We start from the raw sequence: 8139 nt of genomic DNA on the forward strand, positions 1-8139 counted from the left end.
TTACAAATATGTCACTTGAAGCATATTGGTGGGAAAGGAAAAATTAAGGTCAGGATACTCCTGCCTCTCTACCCTGTCACAGCAAGTGGGCTATGTCCTTCTATCCAAAACCCTAACCAGCAGTGTCTCCTAAAGCTACAGTTCCCTACATGTTCTTCCTCAGTCGTAGGGGTGGTAACTGATCCACATCACCATCCCCTGCTCTTTCCTTTAATCCTGCCCATACCTTGGTAAACATTCCCTTTATTAAACTTTTCTCAATCACCCTGTTTGGGTGTGCCATGTTCTCTATGAGAGAGCCACCCTTTTCTAGGTGAGAAAACTATCACTTAAAATCGGTTTAGCACTTGCCCCAGGTCAAGTATCTAATAAATGCAATGACCAAAAAGTGTAATACTATTTTTCTAACTCTGAACTACCGCACAGTATTGCCAAGATGATCAATTCTAACTTCATAATATTTATTGTGTTAGTCTGTCTGTTGCCCTTATCACTGTAAAACCCAAACTCTTACCTAGACTATTGCAATTCTATCATATTAAGGAAGATTTATTCAGTTTTACATAGCAGCAAACAATTCAAGTTTCACATAAGACACAAAGAAAACCAATCTAGGGTTATGGTAGGCAGCCTCAAATAGCCCCATGATCCTCACTGGTATTCAAGCTCTGCGCAACCCCCATCCCTTGTCTGTTGGCTATATTTATTGATTTCTAATGCATAGAATATGTCAGAAGTAATGGGATGTCACTTCTAAGATTAGGTTATTTTTTAAAAATGGCTTCAGTCTTGGCTGCTTGCTCTCTCTCTCTCTCACCCATTCTTATTCATTCTCTCTAGGAAAAGCCAGCTGCCACATCGTGAGGCAGCCAATGCAGCCAGGACCCGAGGCCTTTCAATAACCACAGGAGTGAGCTTGGAAGTGGATCCTTCTATAGTTGGTCTTTCAGATGACTGTGGTCCCAGCCAATATCTTGATTGCAGTCTGCAAGAGACCCTAGGTCAGAACCCCCTAGCTAAGTGGCTCTCAGATTCTTGACCCACAGAAACTATGGTTTGTTATTCTCAGCTACTAAGTTTTGGGGTAATATGTTACATGAAAATCCACCACTTCAACAGATTTTAATTCCACAGTGACTCTAGAAACAGAATGTTAAGGATTCTCTGAATGGGTTCTGCATTCTGTAACTCTCACAGGAAAGTTCGATTGTGGAAATGGAGTCACAAACAGCCGTGCTGACCTGGTAACTTACTCATCAGCACAAGGCAGTGGCCAGGCCTACACCTGTTCCACCTTCCCATAGGGCTTTCCCCTTCAGCATCTCTGACTTCTGGGCCATATGTATGTTTCGTTTACAACCTTATAGAGGCTGCTGAAGCAGATCTAGCAATTGCGTAAGGTCAAATACCTCGAATTTCATAAGTTCAATAAAGGTTTTACCAAAAAGTCTAGGAAAGCTAGGAGCCACAGTAGCCAACAGCAGGAGTTAGTTGAGCTCTCTCTTGAGCTCTACCCTCTTAGGTCTCTTAGTCCCTTTTTGAGTCTCTTAGTCCAAATTTGTATATTCTTGAGAAATAACCTGATTGATCCAACTGGAATCAGCTACCCTCCCCTTGACCAATCAGCTGGGCATTGGGAGTATTACATGGTAAAAAAATGTATAGAAGGCCGGGCGCGGTGGCTCAAGCCTGTAATCCCAGCACTTTGGGAGGCCAAGACGGGCGGATCACAAGGTCAGGAGATCGAGACCATCCTGGCTAACACGGTGAAACCCTGTTTCTACTAAAAAATACAAAAAACTAGCTGGGCGTGGTGGTGGCGCCTGTAGTCCCAGCTACTCAGGAGGCTGAGGCAGGAGAATGGCCTGAACCCAGGAGGCGGAGCTTGCAGTGAGCTGAGATCTGGCCACTGCACTCCAGCCTGGGCGGCAGAGCAAGACTCCGTCTCAAAAAAAAAAAAAAAAAAAATGTATAGAGATACAGATTCCGGAAAAGAGGAGCAAAGCCAATAGCCAGGCAGGCCACAGTGGCTTCCTGAAAGTTCTGCCAGCTTCCAGTCTTTCTCATCTGAATTATCCTACCCATGGGAATCATAACCTCCTATGAACTACTCACAGCTCACCTCAACATGGCCAGAAGTACCATTTGAAGTTCAGATTAATTCATCAGTGTGGTTCACAGTCTACACACAGTGTGCTCAAGCCACGCTGAAACCCCATAAAGCTACATTTGTATGTCATTTATGACAATTACCTATTTGACCTCTTATTATTATAATTACTTATGGACTTCGAAGTAGAGCTAAGATTTAATATGTATGACACAGTTGTCTTGCTTTTATTCAGTAACACTCACCGTTGCCACACTTTGGTCAGGCTATCATAAGCAGAAAAGCTACCTAGAGATGCTTTCTAACATTGTAGGGAGGGTGTAGTTTTCCTTTTCATTGGACTCCTTTCCCTTTGCAGTGAGTAAGGTTTGTTCACTCAGTGAACAACTGTCTGATAAGAAAGAAGTTATAACACCCTACTAATGTTCATGCCAAATAAGGGCAACAACAGTTGTAGCAGTGAAGAAGTCATAAACATACCTTTATAGGCAGTGAATGGCTTTTGTTTAACACAAGTCATTAGGTACACAAATAGGAACACTAGGTCTGCTCTTAAATGTGTTCATATGCTCCTGAAGCTGTGCTAAAACAGTGTACGCTAAGTGGTATTGTTCTTTGCTTCACATTTGTTAAAAATCTCGTAAGTATTTTAAATTATAAAAATGAGATCTGGCAACTGGAGTAATAGATCTCAATACTTTTGTGTGTGCATGAGAATCACCTTAAGAAGTTGTTTTGAGGCCGGGCGCGGTGGCTCAAGCCTGTAATCCCAGCACTTTGGGAGGCCGAGACGGGCGGATCACGAGGTCAGGAGATCGAGCCCACCCTGGCTAACACAGTGAAACCCCGTCTCTACCAAAAAAATATAAAAAACTAGGCGGGCGCCTGTAGTCCCAGCTACTACCGAGGCTGAGGCAGCATAAACCCGGGAGGCGGAGCTTGCAGTGAGCTGAGATCCGGCCACCGCACTCCAGCCCGGGCGACAGAGTGAGTCTCTGTCTCAAAAAAAAAAAAAAAAAAAAAAAAAAAGAAGTTGTTTTGATAGTAGTCCCATAAATTCAGATTCAGTTGATCCAGAAAGGACCTGGGAATTTAAACATTTAATAAGGATCTCTAGGGGATTCTGATGAATATCATCTGCCTGCCCACATCTTAAAAAATTCTTAAATATTGAAGTGAGCTCAGTTTTAAACCAATCAGTTCCTGACTGAATAAACACACACAAAAACTCTTAGTTTTGTGAACCCAATCACATTACCAGGCCATCTCACAACCCAAAAGGAATTCCTTCTGACCTGGAGGCTTGCACTAAAAGGTGAGTCAACCAAAAGTTCAAACAAGCAAAGAAAGCTCCAGGGAGGAGAAAAGGAGAAAAGGTCAATGTGAGTATGAGCACTGCTTAGTCTGGGTCTCTTGGCATCTTGGCAATAAAGCCTTGGAAGCTCAGTTGTAGCTGAGGACCAGCATTCTAAACGCTAGTCAAATGAGGGAAAAAAGACCATTTTGTTCTAAGAAACAGTTTCTGTTTAGAATGTTTGGAAAATCAGCCTATAATGGTATTGTTTTATTGGCACCAGCTCCACAGATTTGGTTGCTTTTAGAATAATGTTGGCAGACAACTTCCCTTAAGACCTGCAGACCTAGTGCCTTTGCTATGTGTCAGGCACAATTTAACCTCCATTATGTTCTCAGCAGAGGTGTTTATTTGAGCCATTGTGACCACTAGACGTTGCTTCCTCTTTTTGTTTTTCCACAGCCACAAATTTGGTAACTTAAAAAAAATTTTGTAAGCCTGCAGTTAGTACAACTAACCTATCTATTTTACCCAAGCTCACCCTGAGGGTGATGGGCTTTCAATGGCTGTGCAGGTTTCCAGGATAACGGATTATCAGGGAATGCTAAAATTGAGGCCATTTAACTAAATGACAGGTGATGGTTAAACTGACCAGGGTTTCTGGCTAAAGGTAATGGGAAACTCAGGGATCCAGGTGGAAGGCAACAAATAAGACGGGGATGTGATCAGATGCAGGGTCAAAAGCCAAGGACTGGGCCAGGTGCGGTGGCTCATGCCTGTAATCCCAATACTTTGGGAGGCTGAAGTGGGCAGATCACGAGGTCAAGAGATCGAGACCAGCCTGGCCAACATGGTGAAACCCCATCTCTACTAAAAACACAAAAATTAGCCAGGCATGATGATGCACGCCTGTAATCCTGCTACTTAGGACGCTAAGGCAGGAGAATCACTTAAACCCAGGAGGTGGAGGTTGCAGTGAGCCGAGATCGTGTCACTGCACTCTAGCCTGGGTGACAGAGCAAGACTCTATCAAAAAAAAAAAAAAAAGCCAAGGGCTCCACACTGAGTAAATACGCCATTAGAAGTATGAATGCTTGTTCCACGAGAGACCCCCAAAAATGAATGAGAAGCTATATAGTCAGTAAGTCAAAGTCTAGGAGAATTGAAGCAAGACAAATAAACCCTCTACACTGGTCAGCTGCTAGAGCCCAGGAATCAGTATAAAATAAAGGGACCTTGTGGTCTTTCTGCTGATCCTTTCCCAACTGAAGCGTCCATATCACTGACTTCATAACCATCCAGAGCATGAGTTAAATTTCAGATTCATTTGATCGAGTGTACTGAGTGAAACTATCCAAGGGTGGGGCTGAACTCCCACAGTAGCTTCTGTGTTCATCCACTAAAGCTGGAGGCCCACCGTGTAAGGAGTTCTTCCAATATGCTTTATTCAGCTTTCCTCCTCCTCCCTCCTATCTCATTTAATGCAAGCAGATGTTAGTGTATTTATCTCAGGATTCTTGTTTATTTCCTTTGAAAAGCTGTATTGGATCCAGCAGAGTGGAGGGTCAGAAGTGCATATAGATTGTTCCCTAAAAGTTTTGGGTAGACCAAAAGTTACAGGACAAAACATTATAGGCTAATAGTGTTATCATGTCAAAAGGGAACACGTACTTGAGACAATTCCAAAGAATATCGTTTTCTCACCAGTGTAACGAGGTTGTACATATTGGTCTCTTGGATTAATGTAGCAACTTTTCCCTAATGAGCTCTAAGCTGTTCCACTAGAATAGCTGTAAAAGTAAGACAAAACTAAATATGGAGTCACCCAAAGTGGGTATTAACTTTTTTTTTTTTTTTTTTTGAGAGAAAGAGAGAGTCTCACTCTGTCACTCAGGCTGGAGTGCAGTGGCCTGATCTCGACTCACTGCAACCTCTGTCTGGCTGGTCTTGAACTCCTGGCCTCAAGTGATCCACCCACCTTAGCCTCCCAAGTGCTGGGATTACAGGCAGGAGCCACTACGCCTGGCCGGTATTACCAATTGGAAAGGGGAGAAATAAACTCCAGTTGTCCGCATCCTCATTAGAATATTGCTATATCTATCTATTCAACATCAAGTGTGGGAAATTAGATAAAACACTCAATGGAATCCCCAATATTGCATTCTGTAATTTGAATGGAAAATGGGATCTGCAGTAATGCAGATAACAAAATTATATTTACTACCTATGTACATAGCTCATCTATTAGAGAAAAGCAACAAATAAATACACACATGCAAAAAAATGATGTGAAAGAAGGTAGAGATCTAGTAACTGCAGTTTTCTCAAAAATTGCTTTGCACAGTGATGATAAAATTCCCAAATCACATGCACTGAGTTCCCAACTTATGTACACACAGCCCCTAGCAGGAAGAGCAGCCAAGTCACATGCTGTAACTGAAGCTAAGGACAATTACCGGAAAACACCATTAAACCCTACTTTCCTTTCTTTTACACCCACCCCCACATGTCTGGCTTTTGAGTCTTGCCCGGAGTAAACAAGACTATACTCGTACATTACACCAATGAAGAATTTTATTTCATACTTGTTCAAAATCATGGAGGACTGTGAGGACTTTCCAATTAAAGTAACCTTGTAAGTCTTACAATTCTGTCATTCTTTAAGGAGTTCCTATTAAGTCTTAAATGCTTCAGAGATTAAAAGGGTATATTAATGTTATTGGAGACTTGAGATAAAATGCGGTGCCTTGCAGGGTATCTTTGCACTTAATGAAAACATTTTCATCATATTCTAAGTCTATTATGCCAGATCTTCATTTCATAAGTTGTAAGATAATCTTATTTTAATTAGAGGAGATATACCAAGTATATTAGAGTAATACAGTTAAATATATTCATCAACTTTCTTCTTGTCAGGTAAAATGCCTCCTTCAGAGTTTGTTACTCTGATGTGCTATCACAGATGTAAGTAAAATGGTGTGTGTGTGTGTGTAAATTCTGAATGATTTCTATAGAATTCATGAATAAAAGACTGTTTTCTGAGGAGCACCCTATATAACCCTCTCGAAGGTTACACTGTCCAATATGATAGACACTATCAAATGTGGCTACTAAGTACTTGACATATGGCTAGTTCTAATTGAAATGTGCTGTAAATAGAAAGTACACACTGGATTTCAAAGATTTAGTATGAAACATATAAAATCTTATTAATAATGTATATATTGATTACATGTTAAGATTGTCATGTGCGTCCATGTGAAGAGACCACCAAACAGGCTTTGTGTGAGCAATAAAGCTTTTTAATCACCTGGGTGCAGGTGGGCTGAGTCTGAAAAGAGAGTCAGCAAAGGGTGATAAGGGTGGGGCCGTTTTATAGGATTTGGGTAGGTAAAGGAAAATTACAGTCAAAGGGGGGTTGTTCTCTGGCGGGCAGGAATGGGGGTCACAAGGTGCTCAGTGGGGGAGTTTTTGAGCCAGGATGAGCCAGGAAAAGGAATTTCACAAGATAATATCATTGCGTAAGGCAAGGACCAGCCATTTTCACTTCTTTTGTGGTGGAATGTCATCGGTTAAGGCGTGGCAGGGCATTTGCACTTCTTTTGTGATTCTTCAGTTACTTCAGGCCATCTGGGCATATACGTGCAAGTCACGGGGATGCGATGGCTTGGCTTGGGCTCAGAGGCCTGACAAAGATCATTATATTTTAACTACCAGGGTTAAATAAAATATATCATTGAAATTAATTTCACCTGTCGCTTTTTACTTTTTGAAATATGGCAACCAGAAAATTTTAAGTTTGGCATGTAACGCACAATACATTTCTCTTAGACTCTGATGCTGTATATAATCTAACCAATATGTAAGATCAAATCTTAATTATCTGTGGCATATTATCCATGTTGTAAGTAACAAACATAAATGATAAAATGATGAATCTCAAGTTGGCTCCTCCTAAATTTTGAACAAGTTGCCACTCACTTTTGCCCCCTGTTCAGTCAGTTAAATGAAAGTATGGAAATGCTAGTCTTAACAACTGCCTAGGAGGCTGGTCTGTGGCTAGAGAAGGAAGTTGGATAGCATCTTCCAAAACTAGACGTGGATCCTATGATTCTCAGGAGTGGATTGCGAAATAAAGCCAGAAGTAGCTGGTGGGAGAACCACTCATTAATAGCAATTACACTTACGAGCCAGACATTCAAGTGGGACAGGGAAAGCCTCAAGTTCCATTTCCATCTTGTGATTTTGCAATTCGTGAAAGGGAAAGGAAGAGAAAAGTACGCATATGGGTAGGCAAAGTTTTCAAAATAAACAAGTACCCCCTGGAGACCACATTAAAACACTTCATTGGGAGACCAATGAAAGGACACAAAGATAGATGTGTACCCGCCCCCCACCCGCTACACCCTTGTTCTGCTCTCTAATCTTTGCACATACCAGAGATTTCGTAAGTTCTGTGAGTACCTGGTTTTCTGCACGTACCAGAGATTTTGTTTTGCACATACCAGAGATTTTGTAAGTTCTGAGGCAAGGTCACAAGACGTGTTTAAGTAAGATAAACTCTTGCTGCCATAAACCTGCTCTCCCGCCTCAAAGTTTGAACCAAAATATCAGAAATGGCAGGAACCAATCATAGTTAGCCAAATCGCCTTGTTCAAACACTAGCCAATCATATATCTGATTTGTATAATAACTCTATGCCCACTTTTCTTAGACTATATAACATTGTGCGGAG

This window comes from Macaca thibetana, chromosome 12 (assembly GCF_024542745.1).
Source record: "Macaca thibetana thibetana isolate TM-01 chromosome 12, ASM2454274v1, whole genome shotgun sequence".
In the NCBI taxonomy this organism is placed as follows: Eukaryota; Metazoa; Chordata; class Mammalia; order Primates; family Cercopithecidae; genus Macaca; species Macaca thibetana.